Genomic DNA, 24,804 nt, shown 5'->3' on the forward strand with positions numbered 1-24,804 from the left:
TGAAGGGAAGTCCTAAGTGGGATACATTCTCTAATTTGTTTGGTTCCATGATGTTATTAATGGGTTAGAGATGTTCCTGCCATGCTGTTGCTGCTGCTAATTATTATTATTATTATTATTATTGAATATGCAAAACTGGAAAGAGGAGAAGGAAAGTAAGTGAGAATGAGAGTCTTAAAAAATCTAACAGTTTACAGCAAGGATCTGATTCTCAAATAAGAGGAATTTAAATAAGTGCAAAATTATAATCACACTTTTGTCTGAAAAGTTATCTATTCAAGTACAGGAAAGATGCAGCTTTGTAAGACCTCGTACAAAACTCTGGCCTTCTTATCCGTTTTGAGGCTGCATTACCATGTTCACAATGATAGCTCCCAAATATCTGTCTCCAGCCCAGGCCTCCACCTGGCTCCCTCCAGGCCGTATGTGCAGGAGCCCCTTGAATTCCTGTTCTGGGTGTCACATGTCCAGAAGTCTCCTTATACTCAGTATGTCCAAGATTGAACCCTTAAGCCATCCCCCCCAAGCCAGGTCTTCTTCCACTAAACTGAAATCAGTGAATATTACCACCATCTGTTCTGTTAATAAATAAATAATAAATTTGTTGATCCCTCTTTCTCCCTTATCCTCTCATCTCCATCTTTAATTGCTCTCCAGATCCTGTCCATTTTAACTCCTAAGGATCTCAGAATTTGTCATTTTTTTGTCTCCACCACTACTTATTTTCCACGGGACCATCATTTCTTTCCTGTACTATTGCTGTGGTCCATCTGGTCTCAATGTTTCTAGCCCTCTTCGCCCCATTTAACATGCGTCAGTGATATTTTCATATCACAAATGGGATTGGGTCATACATACATTTGCCCTGAGATTAAGTTCCTCCAATGCCTTTTATTTCTCTCCGAAATGATGTCTGTTAGACAGACATCACGCCCATGTATACCTTCTCAACCTCATTTCAGCAATCTCCTCCCTGTTCTCTGTACTCCAGTCATACGGGTTTTCTTTCAGTTCCTTGATCACACTATAGATCTTCCTGCCATAAAGCCTTTGCCGAAGTTCTTCCTTCTGTCTGAAATATTCTTTCCCCTCCTCATTTGGTTAAAGCCTACTCATGCGTCAGGTCTCCCTATTCAGATGGCATTTCCATAGGAAATTCTCCCCAACTCTTTAGGTTGAGATTCTTTAGTCACATATCCTGTTCCAGCCGTTTGGAGCTCTTATCTCAATTTATAATTCATTCATTGGTTTACATAGCACATATTTATCGAATACTTACTATGTACCAGGCTCTGTTCTAAGTGCCGGGGATACAGTGATCAATAAAACAGCTCTCTCCTAAGGATCTTCATGTGGTGGTAGAAGAGGTATACAATAGTCAAGTCAACAATAAAACATAAAGTGTGTCCTTTGGTGAAAGTGCTACAGAGAAAACTACCCCAGACGAAGAGGACAGGAAGTGCCTATGTGTGCGCATAAGTGCATGCTATTTTAAATAGTCAGGGAAACGACGAGCTAACATTGGAACTAGACAAGAGGATGAACCTTGCATATACCTGAAAGAAGACTGCTCCAGGTAGAGGGAGGAGTAAGGGAAAAACCTCTGAGATAGAAGTATGTTCTCCAGGTCTAAAGAGCAACAGGAGAGCCAGACTGTTTGGAGCAGTAGGCATGAAAATAGCAGGAGATGATGATGGAGAGGTGAGGTAGGAGCTTGGAGGTCGGTGTAAGAACTTTGGCTTTCAGTCAAGTATGTGGGAAATAATTATGCAACGTAAGCAAAGGTTGTGATCTGACATATGTTCTTAAAGGATTGCACTGGCTGCTGTGTGGAGAATTAACTCTGTGTGGATAAGGCTGACGAAGGGTGGAAGCAGTGATACCAGTTAGGAACTTGTGGGCACTGATTCACGCAAGATATGATGGTGGGTTGGTCAGGGTGGTGACAGTAGACATAGGGAAATGGTGAGATTCTGGATGTTTTTGAAGGAAAGCCAACAGAAAATGTTGAGAGATTGGATATGTGTTACAGAAGAAAGAAAAAAAAATCATGAGTTACATTAAGATTTATGGCCAAAGTAACTAGAAGGATAGAGTCATGATTTACTGAGATGGACACGTCCATGGGAGCAGCAGAATTGAGGAAAAAGATCAGGAGTCCATCTGGACATATTAAGCTTAAGATGCCAAGTGGAGTTAGAGAGTAAATAGGTAGTCAGATTTATGAATCTAGAGGTTGGAAGAGAAATCTGGGAAGTGTGACCACTTTATCGTGGTTTGCCTGGGACTGAGGAGGTTCACGGAATACAGAACTTCTGGTTCTAAAGCCTGGGCAAACTGGGGTGGGTTTTTATCCTAGGTCTGGGGTAGAGATATGAATGTGTGGGACTTTGGCATTTGGATGATTCCGCTTGCATGAAGTATCTAAAATAGTCAAATTTACAGAATCACCGATTGACATGGTGGTTGCCAGTGGGCTGGAAGAGAGGAAATGGGCAGCTGCTAATCAATAGGCATAAAATTGCAGTTAAACAAGATGAATAAGCTCTAGAGATCTACTCCACAACATTGTACCTATAACTAACATACTATCCATATTTTACACTTAATTTTGTTTAGAGATAGATCTCACTTTTACTGATCTTACCACAATATAAATAGATAGATAAATAAATAAATGAATAAATAAAAACCTAAAAGAAGCTTAAACTAATATTCTCCTTAACATCTTTCCAAGTTTCTACTTCAGCTAATTTTGCCACTACCTACCCAGGAACTAAGGCCCCCGATCTGGTTTTCGCCTTCCCTTACTTCTACCCTGCCCTCACTCCACACGTTTAATTAGGTGACTGATCTTAACTACTTCTCAGGTGTATGTCCTCTACTCCCTCCCTAGTGCCATTCTTCAGTTCGTGTTCCTGCCGTCGCTCACCTGAACCAGTATAGTCACTTTCTCGCTAGAAATCCTGCCTTGACTATCTACACCCCCCCCAAGCTGTCTCCACACTGCTGACAACCACCTTTCTAAAGTTTAAATCTAGTTATTTGCTTCCTGGACTAATACGTTTCAGAAGCTATCTTGTTACCTTCAGAATAAAGTTAAAACCTCTTCTGGCGCAGAAAGTCCTTCGTCACTTAGCCCTCCCCCTTCTCTGGCCTCAGCTCCCGGCCCCACTCCCTTCCGTGACCCTCATCCAGCAGTGACCAGCCATTAACGATGCCCGGCTTTGCAGTCGCCTTCATTCCACCCTGTGTCTGTCAGGGTGTCACAGCTGCCGCTACGTTACTCTCTGTGGTGAAGCTCTGTTCCTCCATCTTGACAACCGAAAATCCTTCTCCTTCATGAATGTTTTCTTGATGTACCCGTCAGTAGGATGAGCCCTTTCAAGCCACGCTTGCTGCTTCCAGCACTTGCTGCACCGTCTACTCTCGACCAGACCGAGAGTATCTGGGGGCAGCACCTGTGTCTTCTCAGCGTTGTGTCTCAGGTACCTTCTGAGCACCTGGCCCATTACAGGTGTTCAGGGAACCGTTGCAAAGTGAATGAAATTCGTCTGTATTTCCTAATTTCTTCTCATCAGAATTTCTTCAACAGAAAATAGGGGACAGAATCATAGAGAATTTTTGTCCTCACCTGACCAGCGATATGAGGGCTTAGAAGAGAGTAGAATGGGAAAGGGGGAGAGAGACGCCGTGTGGTACGCTTTTGGCAAACAAAAATATTTGTGAGGCTCAAGTGGAAGAGCACGCGGGGAGCGTGGCCTGCCTTTAGTTTTTGCCTCGCTGCTTCCACAGGAGGGGAGTTGCCAAATGCCCAAGAGAGCAAGTTACAGAGAAGGAAAGAAGAGGCAATGAAACAGGGTTCAAGATCCTCGTGTGCACCCGGTTCTGTTCCGTCAGGATCCCCGCTTCCTTCATCAGGTAGTTGGAGTGCTGAGTCATGTGAGGATTGCACAACTAGCTGCGAGGCCGCTTCATGCAAACCTTAGGCTTTCTTCCTTAAAGTGTGTGCAGCTAAAGAAAAGTGCTGACACTCTCTGTCTTACTATTCACGTTGGAATGAACTCAACATAATTTTCAGGCAACAGCTGTTAATAATTACAGAGAAAGCATTTTATGGCTATGCAGCTGGAGCACGTTTTGCGTCTGAGACAATGACGCATTAGCTAACAGCTTCTTTCCCTACTTCACCCGTTTTAATTTTCTTAACTTCAATTGCATTTTTTTTCTACGACAGACACCACACCTAGCACCTGTCCCTTTCTTGTTAGCTCCAGGCTCCACCAAGTCCAGCTCAGAGTCTGATCTTTGGTCTCTGAGCTGTTGACTCGTCTGTCGTTAGCTGTCCGGGACTTGGCAGGTCAGTCTGAAATTCAAAGATAGACAATTGTCTGTGAAACCACCTACTGCCCGCTGCCAGGTTCTCTGCAGCGTCTTGAGAACAAGTGACCTGGGCATTTGTGGGAAATATACTCAGATGGTGGCTGTGGTGTCTCCCCTGTATTCTTGTCAGGAGGGGTGTAGAAGAGAGATATTCAGTTGCCTCCTTTGACCAGGCAATATGTTACTTATGTCCATATATACTAACTTACTCAAGCTTCATTTAAAAAATGCATTATTATCAGATTTTACAGATACAGAAAACAGTACAGATACACAAGCACAACTAGACAGAAAGACAACCAATGGCTTTTGAACCTGGCCTGGCTTCCGTCAAAACCCATGCCTCTTACAACATGTGCATCAAGCTGTAGGTTTATGGTGATTTGCCCGGAGGGAAGAAAAGTCCGGAGGTGTGACTACCTCATCCTACCCCTTGTCCCCTTCTTAATTCTCAGCCTTCAGTGTGTGGCCCTCCACCAGACAGTGGCATCTCTATTGACACTTTGGTAGTCTCTGCTTGCTCTTTCACTCTTCGCTTGCTTCAGCCTTTAACTCCTGGAAGACAAGAACGTTCCGTTGTGTCATAGTATCAGAAAACGGAACGTAGGTTTGCTCTAGGCTCTGCTCCTTCTTCGAGGGACTTGGTTAAGTTCCCAGTCTCTTTGGGACCCAGTTTCCTCATATGTAGAATGAACAGATTAAATGAGGTTGTTTAAGGCTGCTCTGGTAATAATTTTCATGAAATTTTCCTATTAGAATATAGGAATTATTTGAGCTTTCACTCAAGGAAGTTAAAATTAAAAACTTCTGTTGAGGAAACTGAGGCTCTACAAGAGCAGGTGTACACAGAGTTTTATCCGTGTTTCAGCAACCTGGGCCTCTGTTCATGTTCGTTAGTTCCTTCTGTGCCTCTTTACTTCCTTCTACCACCCTGGCGAGTTCCTATTGTTTCTTCACAGTTTAGTCCATGTGTCTCCTCTTCCAAAAACTGTTTCAAATAACCCTGTTGGGGTAAATTGCACCCTTCCTTGCTCCCTTAGCACATTGTACATAATTTCAACCTCAAATTTATGGCATTTTCTTAAAGGCCTGTGTTTTATTCCGTCTTCTCTATTAAATCATAAGCTACTGGCAGGAATGCACCCTGTTCTATTCATCTTTGTGTCCCAGGCTGTATCATGTGCTCAATAAATGTTATTGGAACCAAACCAAATGGACTGATGCCAAACACCGGACTTTACCCTTGTATTTGTCAAGATATTTTCCAAGTATGTTTATATTCACACCGTCATTTCACAAATAGAGAAACGCAGGCCATATAACCGAGGATAGAACTTCCGAATTTTGCTCATCGCTAGGCTTCTGGGAAGAGTTATCTATGCCCATTTTCCTAATGCCTTACTCACCTTCCACAGCTAAATTCTCTTCAATCCACCACGCCACTCAAGCTCTTCTGGTCATATTACAGAATCCAGCATCAGCCTCCGGTCTTCCACTTACTTGCATTTCCGGAGTCATCACTTTCTCCATTTGAAACTCTCTCTTTCCTTGGTTTCTTTTTTTTTCAATAAATTAATTTTTTATTGGTGTTCAATTTACCAACATACAGAATAACACCCAGTGATCATCCCGTCAAGTGCCCCCCTCAGTGCCCGTTACCCATTCACCCCCACCGCCCCCTCCTCCCCTTCCATCACCCCTAGTTCGTTTCCCGAGTTAGGAGTCTTTATGTTCTGTCTCCCTTTCTGATATTTCCCACACATTTCTTCTCCCTTCCCTTATATTCCCTTTCACTATTATTTATATTCCCCAAATGAATGAGAACATACAGTTTGTCCTTCTCCAATTGACTTACTTCACTCAGCATAATACCCTCCAGTTCCATCCACGTTGAAGCAAATGGTGGGTATTTGTCGTTTCTAATGGCTGAGGAATATTCCATTGTATACATAAACCACATCTTCTTTATCCATCATCTTTCGATGGACACCGAGGCTCCTTCCACAGTTTGGCTATTGTGGACATTGCTGCTATAAACATCGGGGTGCAGGCGTCCCGGCGTTTCATTGCATCTGAATCTTTGGGGTAAATCCCCAACAGTGCAATTGCTGGGTCGTCGGGCAGGTCTATTTTTAACTCTTTGAGGAACCTCCACACAGTTGTCCAGAGTGGCTGCACCAGTTCACATTCCCACCAACAGTGTAAGAGGGTTCCCTTTTCTCCGCATCATCTCCAACATTTGTGGTTTCCTGCCTTGTTAATTTTCCCCATTCTCACTGGTGTGAGGTGGGATCTCATGGTGGTTTTGATTTGTATTTCCCTGATGGCAAGTGATGCAGAGCATTTTCTCATATGCATGTTGGCCATGTCTATGTCTTCCTCTGTGAGATTTCTGTTCATGTCTTTTGCCCATTTCATGATTCGATTGTTTGTTTCTTTGGTGTTGAGTTTAAGAAGTTCTTTATAGATCTTGGAAACTAGCCCTTTATCTGGTACGTCTTTTGCAAATATTTTCTCCCATTCTGTAGGGTGTCTTTTAGTTTTGTTGACTATATCCTTTGCTGTGCAAAAGCTTCTTATCTTGATGAAGTCCCAATAGTTCAATTTTGCTTTCGTTTCCTTTGCCTTCATGGATGTATCTTGCAAGAAGTTACTGTGGCTGAGTTCAAAAAGGGTGTTGCCTGTGCTCTCCTCTAGGATTTTGATGGAATCTTGTCTCACATTTAGATCTTTCATCCATTTTGAGTTTATCTTTGTGTCTGGTGAACGAGAGTGGTCTAGTTTCATTCTTCTGCATGTGGATGTCCAATTTTCCCAGCACCATCTATTGAAGAGACTGTCTTTCTTCCAATGGATAGTCTTTCCTCCTTTATCGAATATTAGTTGACCATAAAGTTCAGGGTCCACTTCTGGGTTCTCTATTCTGTTCCATTGATCTGTGTGTTTGTTTTTGTGCCAGTACGACAGTCTTGATGACCACAGCTTTGTAGTACAACCTGAAATCTGGCATTGTGATGCCCCCAGCTATGGTTTTCTTTTTTAAAATTCCCCTGGCTATTTGGGGTCTTTTCTGATTCCACACAAATCTTAAAATAATTTGTTCTAACTCTCTGAAGAAAGTCCATGGTGTTTTGAAAGGGATTGCATTAAACGTGTAAATTGCCCTGGGTAACATTGACATTTTCACAATATTAATTCTGCCAATCCATGCGCATGGAATATTTTTCCATCTCTTTGTGTCTTCCTCAATTTCTTTCAGAAGCGTTCTATAGTTTTTAGGGTATAGATCCTTTACCTCTTTGGTTAGGTTTATTCCTAAGTATCTTATGCTTTTGGGTGCAATTGTAAATGGGATTGACTCCTTAATTTCTCTTTCTTCAGTCTCATTGTTAGTGTATAGAAATGCCATTGATTTTTGGGCATTGACTTTGTATCCTACCATGATACCAAATTGCTGTATGAGTTCTAGCAATCTTGGGGTGGAGGCTTTTGGGTTTTCTATGTAGAGTATCATGTCATCGGCGAAGAGGGAGAGTTTGACTTCTTCTTTGCCAATTTGAATGCATTAATGTCTTTTTGTTGTCTGATTGCTGAGGCTAGGACTTCCAGTACTATGTTGAATAGCAGTGGTGAGAGTGGACATCCCTGTCTTGTTCCTGATCTTAGGGGAAAGGCTCCCAGTGCTTCCCCATTGAGAATGATATTTGCTGTGGGCTTTTCGTAGATGGCTTTTAAGATGTCGAGGAAAGTTCCCTCTATCCCTACACTCTAAAGAGTTTTGATCAGGAATGGATGCTGTATGTTGTCAAATGCTTTCTCTGCATCTAATGAGAGGATCATATGGTTCTTGGTTTTTCTCTTGCTGATATGATGAATCACATTGATTGTTTTACAAGTGTTGAACCAGCCTTGTGTCCCGGGGATAAATCCTACTTGGTCATGGTGAATAATTTTCTTAATGTGCTGTTGGATCCTATTGGCTAGTATCTTGTTGAGAATTTTTGCATCCATGTCCATCAGGGATATTGGTCTCTAATTCTCCTTTTTGGTGGGGTCTTTGTCTGGTTTTGGAATTTAGGTGATGCTGGCCTCATAGAACGAATTTGGAAGTACTCCATCTCTTTCTATCTTTCCAAACAGCTTTAGGAGAATATGTATGGTTTCTTCTTTAAACGTTTGATAGAATTCCCCTGGGAAGCCATCTGGCCCTGGACTCTGTGTCTTGGAGGTTTTTGATGACTGCTTCAATTTCCTCCCTGGTTATTGGCCTTTTCAGGTTTTCTATTTCTTCCTGTTCCAGTTTTGGTAGTTTGTGGCTTTCCAGGAATGCGTCCATTTCTTCTAGATTGCCTAAATTATTGGCGAAGAGGTGTTCATATATGTTTTTAAAATTGTTTGTATTTCCTTGGTGTTAGTAGTGATCTCTCCTTTCTCATTCATGATTTTATTAATTTGAGTCTCCTCTCTCTTCTTTTTAATAAGGTTGGCTAGTGGTTTATCTATCTTATTAATTCTTTCAAAGAACCAACTCCTGGTTCTGTTGATCTGTTCCACAGTTCTTCTGGTCTCGATTTCATTGAGTTCTGCTCGAATCTTAATTAACTCTCTTCTTCTGCTGGGTGTAGGATCTATTTGCTGTTTTTTCTCTAGCTCCTTTATGTGTAAGGTTAGCTTTTGTTTTTGAGTTCTTTCCAGTTTTTGAATGGATGCTTGTATTGCAATGTATTTCCCCCTTAAGACTGCTTTTGCTGCATCCCAAAGATTTTGAACGGTTGTACCTTCATTCTCATTAGTTTACATGAATCTTTTTAATTCTTCCTTAATTTCCTGGTTGACCCTTTCATCTTTTAGCAGGATGGTCCTTAACCTCCGTGTGTTTGAGGTCCTTCCAAACTTCTTGTTGTGATTTAGTTCTAATTTCAAGGCATTATGGTCTGAGAATATGCAGGGGACAATCCCAATCTTTTGGTATCGGTTCAGACCCGATTTGTGACCCAGTATGTGGTCTCTTCTGGAGAAAGTTCTATGTGCACTTGAGAAGAATGTGTATTCAGCTGAGTTTGGATGTAAAGTTCTGTAGATATCTGTGAAATCCATCTGGTCCAGTGTATCATTTAAAGATCTCGTTTCTTTGGAGATGTTGTGCTTCGAAGACCTATCGAGGGTAGAAAGAGCTAGATTGAAGTCACCAAGTATAAGTGTATTATTATCTAAGTATTTCTTCACTTTGGTTATTAATTGGTCTAAATATTTGGCAGCTCCCACATTCGGGGCATATATATTGAGGATTGTTAAGTCCTCTTGTTGGATAGATCCTATAAGTATGATATAGTGTCCCTCTTCATCTCTCACTACAGTCTTCGGAGTAAATTTTAGTTTATCTGATATAAGGATGGCTACCCCTGCTTTCTTTTGAGGACCATTTGAATGGTAAATGGTTCTCCAACCTTTTATTTTCAGGCTGTAGGTGTCCTTACCTCTAAAATGAGTCTCTTGTAGACAGCAAATAGATGGGTCCTGCTTTTTTATCCAGTCTGAAACCCTCCGCTTTTTGATGGGGTCATTAAGCCTGTTCACGTTCAGAGTTACTATCGACAGATATGTGTTTAGTGTCATCATGATATCTATTCAGTCCTTGTTTTTGTGGATTGTTCCACTGAACTTCTTCTTAAAGGGGAATTTTAAGAGTCCCCCTTAAAATTTCTTGCAGAGCTGGTTTGGAGGTCACATATTCTTTCAGTTGCTGCCTGTCTTGGAAGCTCTTTATCTCTCCTTCCATTTTGAATGAGAGCCTTGCTGGATAAAGTATTCTTGGTTGCATGTTCTTCTCATTTAGGACCCTGAATATATCCTGCCAGCCCTTTCTGGCCTGCCAGGTCGCTGTGGATAGGTCTGCTGTTACCCTAATACTCTTCCCCATAAAAGTCAGGGATTTCTTGTCTCTTGCTGCTTTAAGGATCTTCTCTTTATCTTTGGAATTTGCAAGCTTAACTATTAGATGTCGAGGTGTTGAACGGTTTTTCTTGATTTTGGGGGGGGGGGGATCTCTCTATTTCCTGGATCTGAATGCCTGTTTCCCTTCCCAGATTAGGAAAGTTTTTGGCTATTATATGTTTTTGTTCAAATACATATTCTGGCCCTCTGTCCCTTTCGGCGCCCTTGGGAACCCCAATTAAAAGTAGGTTTTTCTTCCTCAGGCTGTCGTTTATTTCCCTTAATCTGTCTTCATGGTCTTTTAATTGTTTGTCTCTTTTTTCCTTAGTTTCCCTCTTTGCCATCAACTTGTTTTGTATGTCACTCACTCGTTCTTCCACCCTGTTAACCCTCGTCGTTAGGACTTCTAGTTTGGATTGCATCTCATTCAATTGATTTTTAATTTCTGCCCTATTGGATCTAAATTCTGCAGTCATGAAGTCTCTTGAGTCCTTTATGCTTTTTTCTAGAGCCTCCAGTAGCTGTATAATAGTGCTTCTGAATTGGCTTTCTGACATTGAATTGTAATCCAGATTTTGTAACTCTGTGGGAGAGAGGACTGTTTCTGATTCTTTCTTTTGAGGTGAGGTTTTCCTTCTAGTCATTTTGCTCAGTGCAGAGTGGCCAAAAACAAGTTGTATTGGGAAAAGGAGAAAAAGAGAGGAGACAAAGAATCAAAGAAAAGAGAAAAAGAAAATAGAAAAAAGGAAAAAAGAGAAGAAAAAGAGAAAGAAAAAGAAAGGGGAAAAAATGGTGGGGGAATCAGAAATCAAAAAAAAAAAAAAGAACCACGGGGGAGTATCTTCTGACTCTGTGTACTTTAAGTCCCTTGACTTCCCCTGGAACTGGTCCCTCTCGCTGGTCTTCTGGAGGAGGGGCCTGTTGTGCTGATTCTCAGGTGTTAGCACTTGGGGGAGCTGCTCTGCCCCCGCCTGGTGCAGGGCTCAGTGGGGGTTGTTTACCCCGTGAGGCCCCAGGAGGAACAACCTCAGTGGCGGCGGCAGCTCTGCAGCCCTGGAGTCAGCCCCCGCAGTAGCTCCAGAGCTCTCCGTCTGCAGGGCCTGGAGGCTCCGGGGCGGGCCGCTGATCTGCTCAGCTCAGGGCAGGAGCGTCCTCGCTGTCCTGGGCCCTCCCGGCCTCTGCCTGTCCCGGGGGAGGCCGGATCCTGGGCTGTGTCCCAGCGCCCTGTGCTCCGGGGCCTGCGCTGTTGGATTCGCTCCCGCCCCGCAGCCCCCTCCGCGGAGCCGCCCCCGAGCCCCCCGAGCTGCTCCGGGTCCCGCCGCCCGCGCTGCAGCCCTTAGGGAGCTCGGCGCACTCTCCCGGGGCGCAGGTGTCCGTTAGTGTCCCTGGGAGCCCGAGGGCATCCCCGCCCTCCTGGGTCCTGCTCTAACTCCCTGCGAGCCCCTTTCCGCCCGGGAAGGTTGGTGCAGCTCCTGCTCCTCCGGGACGGGTCTCCTGTCCTGGGGACACTCGCCCTGGCCTCAGCCCGGCTCCTCGCGGGCCCCTCCCCCTTGGAGGCCTTTTGTTTCTTTCTTTTTCCCCATCTTCCTCCCTTGATAGAAGCGCGAACTCTTCTCACTGTAGCGTTCCAGCCGTTCTCTCTTTAAATCTCAGGCCGAATTCTTAGATTTTCGGGGTGATTTGAAGGTTATCTAGGTAATGTGGGGGGGACAGGTGACTTGGGGACTCTACTCCTCCGCTGTCTTGCCCCTCCTCCCTCTTTCCTTGGTTCCTGCCACATAGAGCCCAGTGTAACACTCTCTGGGGTTCTTTCCACCCCACCCGGCCCACCCTCTCATTGCCCTTTGCTACCACCTCCTCCTCCAGGTAGCAGTTGGAGTTGATTTTCTTCAAAAATCAGTCTTGGACCTTTGTTTCTTTCTCACCCTACATTCTTTCCTGTGATGTCTCATCTACTCCCAGAACTTAAAAAAACCACCACTATGTGTACACCGGCAACTCAGAGATTGGTTTCTTCAACTCAGCTCTCCCTTCCTTGTGAGCTACAAAATCATATATACACCTATCGGCTGTTGCCCCTTGGTTGCCTCTGATGCATCTTGATTTAAACATACCCAAATCCAAACTCATTTTCTTATCCCTCAAACCTACTCTTCGTCTGGTATTCTCAACCTCTTATCCTCCATCCTCCCAAGTGGTCATGACAGGAAGGCTGATGTTACCCTTCTTGACTATTGTTTTTTTTTTTTTTTTTTTTTTTTTTTGGTAAATAACTGTCAATGCCCCCTGGTAGCTGAGTCTTGAACCCGTCTATCTCTTCAGTCTTGAATTCGCCACTCTTCTGGCTCAACTGCCCCTAGCTCGTGCCTCACCTAGAACAATAGCTTCCCAACTGGGCCTTTACTCAGACCAACTCCTACCATCTTCTTTTTTTGCTCATTTCCTCCAATACTTTCTACTTTTAGATCAAGAGAGTATTCTTTTAAAAATGAAGTTTTATTAATGTTATATCCCTGCCTTTCACTTTAAAATGTTCTTCATTTCTTTTAGGATAAAGGAGAAAATCCTCATATGGCTGTTAAAGGCCCTGTATGATCAGCTCTTACTTTTCCATTTCTCCAAACTTTTCCTATTTGGACCATAATCACAATCATAACTGTATCATTATTTGTTTACTCCTTTTTCACTTTTCTTTTAAAAATATCTTCCCCCTAAAAAAAATATATATATATATCTTCCCCCTTAAAACGTAAATTCTTTGAGACTAGTGTCCAAGTCTGTTCTGTTGATCCCTGAATCATAGAAACCTAGGACAATATCTGGTGTGCAAAAAATTGTCAATAAATATGTGTTGAATGAATGAATCAGTTAATTAATAACTTCTTTCGGCACATAAAAATAGGTCATCCTTCAGGGCTCTCCCTCTGGGCAATTCTCCCAAGTCAAGCATTCTTAAGAATCCTTATTATAAGGATTAGACTCAGCCATATTATATTTCATATTATTCCTTTTCTATCATTTATTTACTAGTGAATAAAATTCAACTATATGCCAAACACAAAGCTAATAGAAGTAAAAGTACAGCAAGATACAGAGAGTAAAAAAGATCCAAAAGGGAGTAGGAAACTATTCTTTAATGTTTTGGAACAAGTATTTACTAGTTTGAGTATCGGTTGTGCTGGGATATCTTTCTGAGATTCGGAAGATGACGGCCGTGTCTACTGGTGGGTCTGCCCAGTTTTTTGCTGTGTGTCATGACGTCTGGACTATGATGCTTTTTCAGTCTGCACACGCCCTGTAGCATTGGAGAGGCTGCTGAGAGCCCATTTTTGTTGTGAGGACACCAACCCTTTTAGGAAATCATCGTCACTTTGGTTACTGTCTTGGCCTTGGCTGTCGTCTCTTGCAGATTTTTGGTTCTGCTGAACCCCTAGTCTAAAAATGTCAGGAATGTGAGTGTATTTCTGTGAAGCCAATCGTTTCCTCGTGCCAGAGGCAGTGTAAGTTTATAATTCAAGAAAGAGTAGAAGATGGCCAGTACTAGTGGTGGATTCAACTCCACACTGGCCTTACTCTGTAGCTGCTATCGCATTCCTTCATTAGGTAATCCCGAGCAGGAGATGGCATGGATGCGTCACATGACTGTGATTCAGCGTCTTCATGGAGCGTGCACCACTGCACTATTGAAAGTAAGTGAACGGCCAGGGTGGCCACGATGGGTGGGAGAGTTCAGGGCATACGTACTTCACTAAAAATGACCATATGCCCATAATGTGAGCACTGCCGGGAATTCCAGGATTTGGTTGTTATTTGTACACTGTTCTCTCCTTCCCAGAGATATACCAGAACCCCAGTGCTAACCTGGTACTAGGGAGTTAGCAGATGGCAGATATGAGAAATATCTAGAGTCACACGTTGAGCCAAGATTTTATTTATTTTAATTACTAAATCTTCTGCACACAGGAAATCAGCACAGTTTGCTTATGATATATGCAGCCTCGTGCTTTCAGCACAGCGCTAATGTCTTGTTATATTAAGAATATTTACTGAGAAGAAGTGGGCTCTCTTGGGCTTCCATAAACATTGTGGGTTTTTGTAGGTCGAACAAAATCCGCAGCAGCAAAGTCCTGCAAATTCCTGGGCAGAAATCTAAGGCACCGCTCGAACTGCTTACTCTTTTTTCCTTGGCAGACGGTGTTTCCGTTCAACCACACGCTGACCCTGCCCAGGCCTCTGCTTTAAATGCTGCTTTATTAAAAATCTGGATTTAAACCTGCTTTAAACAGTTAGGTTTTCTGGGAGGCAAGCGAAGGGACTATCACGTGAAAACTTTTTAAAAGCATTTTCCAGAATCACCAGTTAATACTCGGCAACCCAGGAAAGGCCAGGATCCCTAAAGTCCGCAGCGGCGGAGCCAGTCCCCATGCCCACTGCGCCCTCCAGATAACGCTCCGGGCCAGGAGCCCGTGGCCCAGCCCCTGTGAGTGGGGGCTTGCCCCGGCCTGGGGAGCGGCCACCTCGGGCTGCTGGTGGCACCTGCTGGGGCCTGGCTGACAGCACGGCCTGTGGGGCGCACCCCACTGGCCCAGGCCCAGGGCGCACCCCACCCCCCACTCCCCAGGACAAGCCACGGCCTGCTTGTGGTCCTTGCTGTCCTTGCTTCTGTACGTGGCCCGGTGTCTGTTGTGGTGACATCTCCAGGGGGAGAGCCCTGCTCTCAGTTTGGCCCTGGAGCCACTGCCACAAATCTTCTCTTTCTTCCTTCTGGGGCACTCATGCCAGAAAGGCTCAGGATAAAAGGTGTTTTCCCTCTTTGCTCAAGGAATGGGAATGTGGAAGAGAGGAAGCACTGAGGGAGGCCCTAAGTGCTGTAGGCCCAGAGTTGCTTACAGTGGCAGGAAGCTCCGAGGGGGTGCTCCAGGGTGAGGTTGCTCCAGGGTAGGGGTGCTCCACAGTAGGGGCGCTCCAGGGTGGGGGCACTCCAGGGTGGGGGCGCTCAGGGTAGGGGTGCTCCAGGGTGGGGGCGCTCCAGGGTAGGGACCCTCTGGGGTAGGGACCCTCCAGGGTAGGGGTGCTCCAAGGTAGGGGCACTCCAGGGCAGGGACCCTCCAGGGTAGGGGTGCTCTAGGGTAGGGGCACTCCAGGGCAGGGACCCTCCAGGGTAGGGGCGCCCCAGGGTTGAGGGGGAAGAGGAGGACTAGTCCAGGGGCAGAACATGGAGAGAGAAGGAAGAGCTGCAAGCTCACCCAAGCCTCTGGGTGTCCTGGAGGAGACTTTCCCTGTGAGGACACGGCACCTGCACGGGGGGCGGCTACGAGGGGGCAGGGCTCAAAGGCTGGGTGTCAGGGGGAAGGAGGGTTGAGGGACAACCGGGAAGGCCATCAGCGGCCTTGCAGTGGTTGCAGGACACGGGGACTCAGCACAGTGCTCAGGCGGGAGGGGACCCATATCCCGGGCTACAAAGGAGGCCCTGACCCGACCAGGGTCTGCACCAAGGTCAGTATTTAGAATGAAAGGGGAATCACAACCAGCGACCGTGATTTATGTTCGCTGTGACACGAACACAGGAGGAAAGCTTCAGGCTTCAGGCCCCATCAGCCTCGTGGCAAATCCCGCTCTGGCCACAAGGATATAAGTGCCCTGAAGCGAGCGCCGGATTGTATGGCCGGGGGTGTCCCAGGGGGGTTACGGGGGACACAACGCATCCTCCACATGACAGCTTCGAGACGTTCACATGTGCTCGGGGCAGCTCCAACTGCGGATTTTTTTAAATAAAATTTAAATAAGACCATGCATATGGAGGTGTTTTAAAAACTTGTAAAGTTCTCCTGCAATGCTAGGTATTTATTTTCTTTACTTTCTGAAAAATCCATTATATCTCAGCCATTCATCAAATTGATCTAGGACTTCAATGAGCCTGTTTGTTTTCAACCCACACAAGCTCCTTAGAATTTTGTTTTACAGTTACTATGAAGTATTATCTCTCATTTTTCCTAAAATATTGTTCTCTCAGCTACCATGATTCCTTTTTGAGAAAACAATATTGTTTCAGTCCCCATTTAAGAATGGTTTACGAGGGCAGCCCGGGGGTGCTGAGTGGTTTAGCGTGGCCTTCGGCCCAGGGCATGACCCCAGGGTCCCAGGTTCGAGTCCCGCGTCGGGCTCCTGCCTGGAGCCTGCTTCTCCCTTCGCCTGAGTCTCTGCCTCTTTCTCTCTCTCTCTCTCTCTGGGTCTCTCATGAATAAATAAATAAAATCTTTAAAAAAATGGTTTACACTTTCATCATCTCTCCAGACTAAAGTTCTAATCTTTGCTTTCATCTTCTTTCATTAAGTCCTTAATTCCTTTGTTAATTTACCATTCTCACTTTTGTGCTTTCTCAAGACTAATTGTATTTTTTTCAAGGTTTCTGGCCAGAACGGGAATGAATATGGAATGGAAAGAAGAGTTTATAAGTCACTTGTGTGTGTGCGTGTGCGCAGGTGGGTGTGTACTTTCCAATCCTTTTGCTACATAAGCGTCTCATTTGGCTAATTGTTGGCAATGATGGGCTGACTTGTTTTCAGTTTGGTTTCTCCTATAGGGTTCCCTTCGGTATTAGTTAGTTGTGATCTGGGAGAAATTTGATCAGGGTAACCCAGGATGCAGATGAAGTCTGGGGCGGTGAGCGAGGGCACTCCAAGCACCAGGGACAGTGGATGGGGAAAACAGATGGAAATTAAGAAGCGGGGTGCGACCGATGGAGGCACCTGAGAGACCACGGGTCACGGACTGGGGAGCACCGGGTGCCTGAGAAGATAAGAGGTTCTGATCCTGGACGACAAGCAGGAAGTTAGGGCACCCGGCTGGTACAATGGAGGTGGAGCTGGACCTTGTAATTAGACCAAAGGTTTTCATTTCATGAGTGGCCAGTGTGGAACGGAGGCAGAGATCAAATAGACCAAGTAATCAAATAGAACTTGTGTGGGAGAGATTAGAGAAGTAGTTCCCAGCCCTGTCTTCATACGACGATCACCTCAACACTTTAAAAAAAAAAAAGATTTTATTTTGTCTTTGAGAGAGGGAGTGTGAGCTGGGGGGAGAGGGAGAAGTGGAGAGGATCTGAAGCCGGCTCCACGCTGAGTGCAGAGTCCCAGCTGGGGCACAAGGGCCCGTCGTGCGACCACGACCCGAGCTGAAGCCCAAAGTAGGCTGCTTACTGGACTGAGGCACCCGGGCACCCCGACTTTGATAGTTTTAAAGCATGCCAATGCCCTGGGGCCATAAACCAATTGAATTAAAATCTGCAAGTAGACCTAGGCATTGGCAAGTTTTGAAAAATTATCAAATGGTTCAGGCATGCATTCAGAATTGAGAACTATGGCCTAGAGCCCTGGTTCTAAACTGGAGAAGTTTTTATAATCCTGCTGGTGCAGGTGGTCTTACTCCTTACCAATTAAGTTAGACATTTGGGAGTGAGATCCAGGCATCAAAATGATCATCAAAATGATCCAGGCATGAAAATCCCCTGGGTGGTTCCAATGCACAACTAAATTTAGGAACTGTTGGGTTAGAGGGATCGTATCCTGTGACCTGCTGTGCATTAGGGATACAGTGAAATTTTGTTGTGTGGTAGGCCCAGTGTATTAAAATCACACTTGCAGCCTTGAAGTTTCAGGCAAAGAAAAGAATCCAGATGCTGCAGTTTGTCTTTGTTCTGAAGCTTCAGTACACCCTTCTACTTTATTGGGGTTTTTTTAAGATTTTATTTATTTATTCATGAGAGACACACAGAGAGAGAGAGAGAGGCAGAGACACAGGCAGAAGGAGAAGCGGGCTCCATGCAGGGAGCCCGACACGGGACTCGATCCCGGGACCCCAGGATCACGCCCTGGGCTAAAGGCAGGTGCTCAACCGCTGAGCCACCCAGGCATCCCCCACCCTTCTACTTTAATGGAATTAGAATAGCAAAATTTTGAAAACTAGAAGAGACCTCCGGGAAGGAGTAATGCAGCACTTCCTCTTGTACATGAGAAATAAGAGACCCAGAAAGGAAAGTAAAATTGTTTGTGATCACTTGGGCGATCACTTAATGACAGAGAGGTGTCCTCTGACTTAAATATTTTTCAATCTTCTTCCACAATGCTGGCCACTTAGCTCCGAAGTGCTAAATGCTGGAAGGGATAGGATTTAATTTATAAAATCTAGAAAGTGGAGGAAAGGATTGATGTGAACCTGTCCACAAAACTCTAGAAAATGAGGAGTAAAAGCTATTCTTGAAGCATAAAAAAAAATATTTTTAAACAAGTTAGATTTAAAAAACCTAATCCCCAATATGGCATTTGTAACGTTACTGGCTATGAGACTGCTTCAAGCCATAGAGACAGTCACGGGATAGCCATCCGTTTGTTTAGGGAGACTAGAACCTGGGGGGACTTTAGACCTGGAAGCCCAAATACTTGGGTTTCCTAAGGTCATCTGCTAACTGTAAAAGAAAGTTGAGCAGTCAGTACCTAGACCCTCAATCATGAGGCTTTCATGTGCTTTCGTATCTTCTGAGTTGGGTAGTCCAATTCCTGAACTAATCCAACTTTGCAGAAATCAGAGCAAAAGCAGATCTCTGGGGGATAAAGATAACTGCATCTGATTATATTCTGTTTGCTAAATGTGCACCCTCCCTTGTGCATATGTGGACTTAAATCTCAGTATACAATCTTTGCAAAAAACATAGCGGCCATCCCCACTCTCCCCTCAAGTGATATCTTTTGGTTGGTGCTTCGTGTGCAGCTTTCCTGGCCAGGATCTTTGCCAGTGGCCATGGCTGGAACATGCTGATCAAGCCTAAAAGGGACTTGAAGGAGGCAAAATGAGTACATTAGGTCACAGAATTGGGATTCAGAAAGGTCTCTGTGCACGGCAGTGAATGGCCAGAATCTAAGATACGATTTGGTGGGAAGAGAAGACCGCAAGCGCCTGTACTTGGACCCAGAACTCGGTACAGGAGGGGGGAGTACTCTCCCTTACAACACATGAAGGGTCGTTATTGAGGAGGGTGCCTAAGCTTAAGGCCCACAGATCATCATGCTCTTTAGGGGCTTGGTCATGCCCCAGAAATTGCCTGTCGCCTTCATTAAATGCTCGAAATAGGAAAACCCAGATTAGACCTAAAGGTTTTAATGGGAAAAAAAATAAAAGGAAGCTACAAATAGATTTTATCTCCATATGAGAAAGAAATTTCTCAGTTAAAGCCATCCAAAGATGGGATGAGCTATCCTGGGAGGCTTCAACTTTCCGAAACATTTGGCAAGGATAGCATGGAAGGGATTGAAGCAACAGATGGATGGTTGAAATGGGTCATCATGTCTCTTCAAAACAAACAACCGTGTGCATGGGGAGAATCCCTGAATGCAAGTCACCTGGAGGCTGGTGGGGCAGGAGACCTCGGCGCCTGGGGGGCTCACGGGTTGAGCATCTGCCTTCGGCTCCAGGCGTGACTTTAAAGAAAAAGTCTTTGGGCTTTCTTTAAAGAAAGAAAATAAAATGTGAGGGTATAGTAGCTCTGAGCATGGACTGTGAAGTTAGGCTGATCAAATCTCACTTCTGCCTCCATATTTACTAGTCATTTACTATGACTTTGGAGAAGTTATATAGCCACTCTGTGTTTCTTTCTTTTTAAAAAATATTTTATTTATTTATTCATGAGAGACACAGAGTGTGTGAGGCGGAGACCCGGGCAGAGGGAGAAGCAGGCCCCATGCAGGGAGCCTGACACGGGACTCGAACCCAGGACCCCGGGGTCACACCCTGGGCCGAAGGCAGATGCTTAATCGCTGAGCCCCCCACTGCATCCCCACTCTGTTTCTTTTCCTATCTAAAAATTAAAATAACAACGGTACCTCTGTGTAGGTTGGAGAATCAAATAAATACAAAAGTAAAAAAAAAAAAAAAAAACAAATAAATACAAAAGTCCTGTAAAGAATTTAAAATGGTGATAAAAAATGTTAGCTACGTTATTATTGTTATTTCTAGTTACTGAAGATACTTGAATTTTTTATAAACTGTCATTTATTTACTTATTTATTTATTTTTTAAACTGTCATTTATTCGCCGTGTGATGTAGGGGAAATTCCTTACTTCTCTGGCTTCAGGTTTTGCACCTGTAAAATAGTGACCACATTTCTATTATAGACAAAGACAGGATCTCTTGTTCTATTGTCCTTAAGAGTTGAAGGAGTCAAAGTACCTGAAAGGCCTACTAAGGTAGCAGAGCACAATAATTTTACAAATTTATGTTTGTCTCAGAACATTAATTCTTGATTTGGAAGCAATGCTTTAGATTAGGTTTTGAAATCACCGGCAAAGTGTACTCGTCTAGTCGGTCATCAACCCTTGTTAGAGCCTCACCTGTGTGTCGAGCCGGCGTCTCCAGAGCTCAACCCAGAACTTTAAATAAGGAATGTCCGACAGATTTTTTTTTTGGGGTGGGGGAGGATCTGTACCTTTTTTTTATATATATAAATTTATTTTTTATTGGTGTTCAATTTGTCAACATATGGAATAACACTTTTTAAACACTTCACAGCACTTCCTGACCCGGCTCCCAGCTGCAGCTGGCGTTCCCAGGCCCGGGGAGGAACTCGGCCTCCACAGCAGTCGGAATCCTCGAGGCTCCCTAACACCACTGACTCTTCACATCTGGAATGTTTTTGCAAAGGGAGTGCCTGTTGCAAAATTGGCCAGGGAGGTTCACCAAGCTTTATAGTCTATTTATAAAGCGGTTTTTTTTGTCTTAAAGCGAGGCCTGGTATATATGTATTTATGTGTAAGAATGCCTAATCTTTAATTAATAATTGATGAAGCCTCATATGAAAGGTAATGGGGTTTTGTTTTTAAATTTAGCTTCAAATGCTAAATTAGCAGTGGAGTAAACATGCATCAGGATAGTCTCATTATTTTAGATTCTACTACTCTGAGGTTTGTGTTAATTGACTGGACCAATGTGTACCTCCACTCAATCAGTCATCTTCTTTATAGCAGAAATTAATAGCATTCCCAAACATTTGAGGTTTTAAAAGAACAGCTCTTAAGCTCTGTAAGTACTTTATAAGCAACTACTGAAATGCTCATTATAAATTACTCTTATCTGTTCATCACATCTTTTCTTGAGAGGAATTAGAGTCTCAAGAAGCTGACAAAACCAACTTTCAACTCCGAGTTCTTAGCATTCTTTGAAAAAATGATTTTATCAGGTTTTTATCTTCAGCCCAGTCTTCTGGTTTTTGCCTTTTTTTTTTTTTTAATCTCCTTCCTCACTAGCCATGTTCTGCTTGGCTGCTCTTTTAATTTATTACCCATGCAGAGTATATGACAGCTAGTTTACACTGATTTGCAGATGTCAGATTTTCCTCAGGCAGTTTAGGTTCTTTTGGAGTGTCACAGAGATCTGCTTTCTATTTCCTGGGTTAAAAGTAAAATCATCAAGAAGGAAATAGCCCCTTTTATGACTTTCCTTCATTACTAGGAAACCTCTCTGGGACCCCTCCCGGTCACACCAGGGGCTATGCAAGGAAGAACTTCATCATCCTGAACCCCATCCCCTCTCTCTCCGCCCACAAGCTCCCTGAACCTCTGCTTCCTCCAGTGTCTATACCATTCCTCCTCAGAAGGGCTCCACAGTTTTAAATTTTGCTCTTTGAACTTTTTCTTTCCCAAAGTGAACAAACTGTTTTGAGACTATTCCTCATCTTGTATTCAAGAACAAGGAGCTATGACTTCAGTCAAACTCTTAGATACAAACTTTTCTCAATGGAGAAGCAATTTGAATTTGGGATTAAAGTCCAGTCTTTGGAAAACTATAAATTCAGGAAGAATGAGTCCCTCCCCTTCTCTTGCTCCCCTGGACATCTGGCCATATGGACTCTAGTGTTCCCCGAGAGCTGTCGGCCACAGCAGATCACATCCCCAGCCTTCCTGTGTGCTGGGGGGCTGCCCTGGCCTCCCCTACCTCCCATCCCAGCTCCACATGTGGGAGATCTTCAAGGCCTTTTCCTTTATGACTCAGCCCAGCCTGCCTTCCCCTGGAACAGTCCTGTATGCGGACTTCACCATGCTGTCTAGGTGCTCCACTCACCACCACCTCCTTCATATTCTTACAGGTGAGATAGAGGAGGAGGAGATGGACAGAATCACCGAGGTGCCTGCGAACTGCTCTGTGCTGAGGAGCTCCATGTGCTCGCTGTCCCCTTTCCGGAGGCACAGCTGGGGTCCTGGGAAGAACGTGGCCAGTGATGCTGAAATGAACCAGCGCAGTTCATTGCGAGTTCTTGGGGATGTTGTCAGGAGACCTCCCATTCATAGGAGAAGTATGAGCTGGTGTCCCTTTGGTGTGCAATACTCTGCTGCCCCGAGTGCTGACTTTAATTACAGAAGTTTCATCCTAGAAGGCTTGACAGGAGGAGCTGGTGGTCGGAAACAAGCCATCTTCATCCCTAGATATAAACTCCATAAACACCAAAGAACTCAGACACCCTTTCAATGGTGAAGAAAGGGGTGACTCTTTGGTGTCACTTTCAGAAGAGGATCTGGAATCAGGCCAGAGAGAACATAGGATGCTTGATCAGCAGGCATGACACAGATCTAAACAACAGGGATTCAATTACTGTACATCAGCCATTTCTTCTCCATTAACGAAATCCATCTCATTAATGACAATCAGCCATCCAGTGTTGGACCATTCTCGGCCTTTCCACAGCACCAGTGCCAATCTGACTGAGAGCATAACAGAAGAGACCTATAGTTTCCTGCCACAAAGCCCCTCTAAGAAAGATTTTGAAGGGAAGAGTGGAACAAAAGTCAGTCGTACATTCAGCTATATCAAGAATAAAATGTCCAGCAGTAAGAAGAGCAGAGAAAAGGAAAAACAGAAAGAGAAATGTTGCTTCATGCAGGGGCACTTGTCTGGCTCAGTTGGTGGAGCACTTGACTCTTGATCTTGAGGTTGTTGAATTTAGGCCCCTGTTCGGTGTAGAGGTATCCTATAAATAAAATCTTTTTAAAAAATTTTATTTATTTTATTTGAGAGAGAAAGAGAGAGGGTGGCCAACTCCTTGCTGAGTGCAGAGCCCAACTTGGAGCTCAGTCTCAAGACCCTCAGATGGTGACCTGAGCCCAAACCAAGAGTTGGACACTTAACTGACTGAGCCATCCCGGTGCCCCACAAAAAAAAAAAAAAAAAAAAAAAAAAAAAATCTTAGGATAAATATAAATAAATAAATAAATAAATAAATAAATAAATAAAGCCATCTTGCTTCCTGCAGAATCTGTTTACCTGATTGATTTATCCTTCACCCCCACGTGAGCTCCTCTGGAGTAGAGAGCATTTCTGGAGTACTGCATCTAGCACAGTGCATGCCTAGACATAACATGTCCTCAATATAAATCTGTAGCATAAGTAAGTTTGTGGCATAACTGAATTATAAGCATCGACCATTCTATAAAAAATAAACAGAATTAGTGAATTTCTAGAAATTATAAATTTAGAGAGGTCATTGTTAGGCAATGGCATTGAAATAAAAGGGAAAGTTAAGATTATTTCAAGTAAGGGCAACATACAGTAAAATTCTATTTAACAATTATATATGTCAATAAATAGACATTTAGAAATTTTTAAAAGATTTTATTTATGTATTTGTGAAAGACACACAGAGAGAGAGAGAGAGGCAGAGACACAGGCAGAGGGGGAAGCAGGCTCCATGCTGGAGCCCGATGCAGAACTCGATCCCGGGACCCCAGGTCATGCCCTGGGCCAAGGGCAGGCGCCAAACTGCTGAGCGACCCAGGGATCCCCCACGTTTAGAATTAATACAAAACACAAATAGTAAAAAAATTGTTTAAGCAGTTGTGGGTTTTTTTTTTGTCTTAAATAGACAAAATATCTCATAGTAGGCTTTAAAAATGCTGCCTAGTAGAGATTTTTCTTCCTTCTCACTTAGCTGTGTGACAGGAACTGTCATGGCTTTTGAAAACAGTTCCGTTTGAAAGATTACCTCTGGTTTGAAGCAAAAGAAAGGATTCTGACACTGGTGAACTAAATTTTTATTTTCAGAAAAGTCATAGGAATCAAATTAATTAATCTTTAAAGATAAAGGTAAAATAAATATGAAATTACAGTTGACCCTTGAACATTGTGGGGGTGAGGGGCCCTGACACCTGCACAGTCAAAAATCTGCATATAACTTTTGTTGTATAACTGTATAAAACTTAACTACTAATACCCTGCTGCTGACCAGAAGCCTTACCAACTACAGAGCCAATTAACACACATTTTGATGGTCATATGTATGATATACACTCTATATTTTTACTGTATTTCTACAATAAAGTAAGCTACAGAAAAGAAAATTATAAGAAAGAGAAAAAGCATTTACAGTATTATACTGTATTTACTGAAAAAAAATCACATGTAAGTGGACCCATGCAATTCAAACCTGTGTTGTTTCAAGAGTCAGG

At 43.9% G+C, this 24,804-nt stretch overlaps 2 long non-coding RNA genes across 2 annotated transcripts; one reads left to right on the forward strand and one right to left on the reverse strand.

The window, feature by feature from the left end:
• Positions 1-208: 208 nt before the first annotated feature.
• Positions 209-4,947, reverse strand: LOC144305705 (uncharacterized). The gene is made up of 3 exons (XR_013372718.1): positions 4,804-4,947; positions 836-4,366; positions 209-743 (listed from the first exon to the last, which is right to left on the reverse strand). It is a non-coding gene; the product is annotated as an uncharacterized LOC144305705 (long non-coding RNA).
• An 8,921-nt stretch (positions 4,948-13,868) lies between these two features.
• LOC144305883 (uncharacterized) lies at positions 13,869-23,479 on the forward strand. Its single transcript, XR_013372902.1, has 3 exons — positions 13,869-14,006; positions 16,723-16,799; positions 20,879-23,479. It is a non-coding gene; the product is annotated as an uncharacterized LOC144305883 (long non-coding RNA).
• Positions 23,480-24,804: the final 1,325 nt, after the last annotated feature.

This window comes from Canis aureus, chromosome 36 (assembly GCF_053574225.1).
Source record: "Canis aureus isolate CA01 chromosome 36, VMU_Caureus_v.1.0, whole genome shotgun sequence".
NCBI lineage: Eukaryota > Metazoa > Chordata > Mammalia > Carnivora > Canidae > Canis > Canis aureus.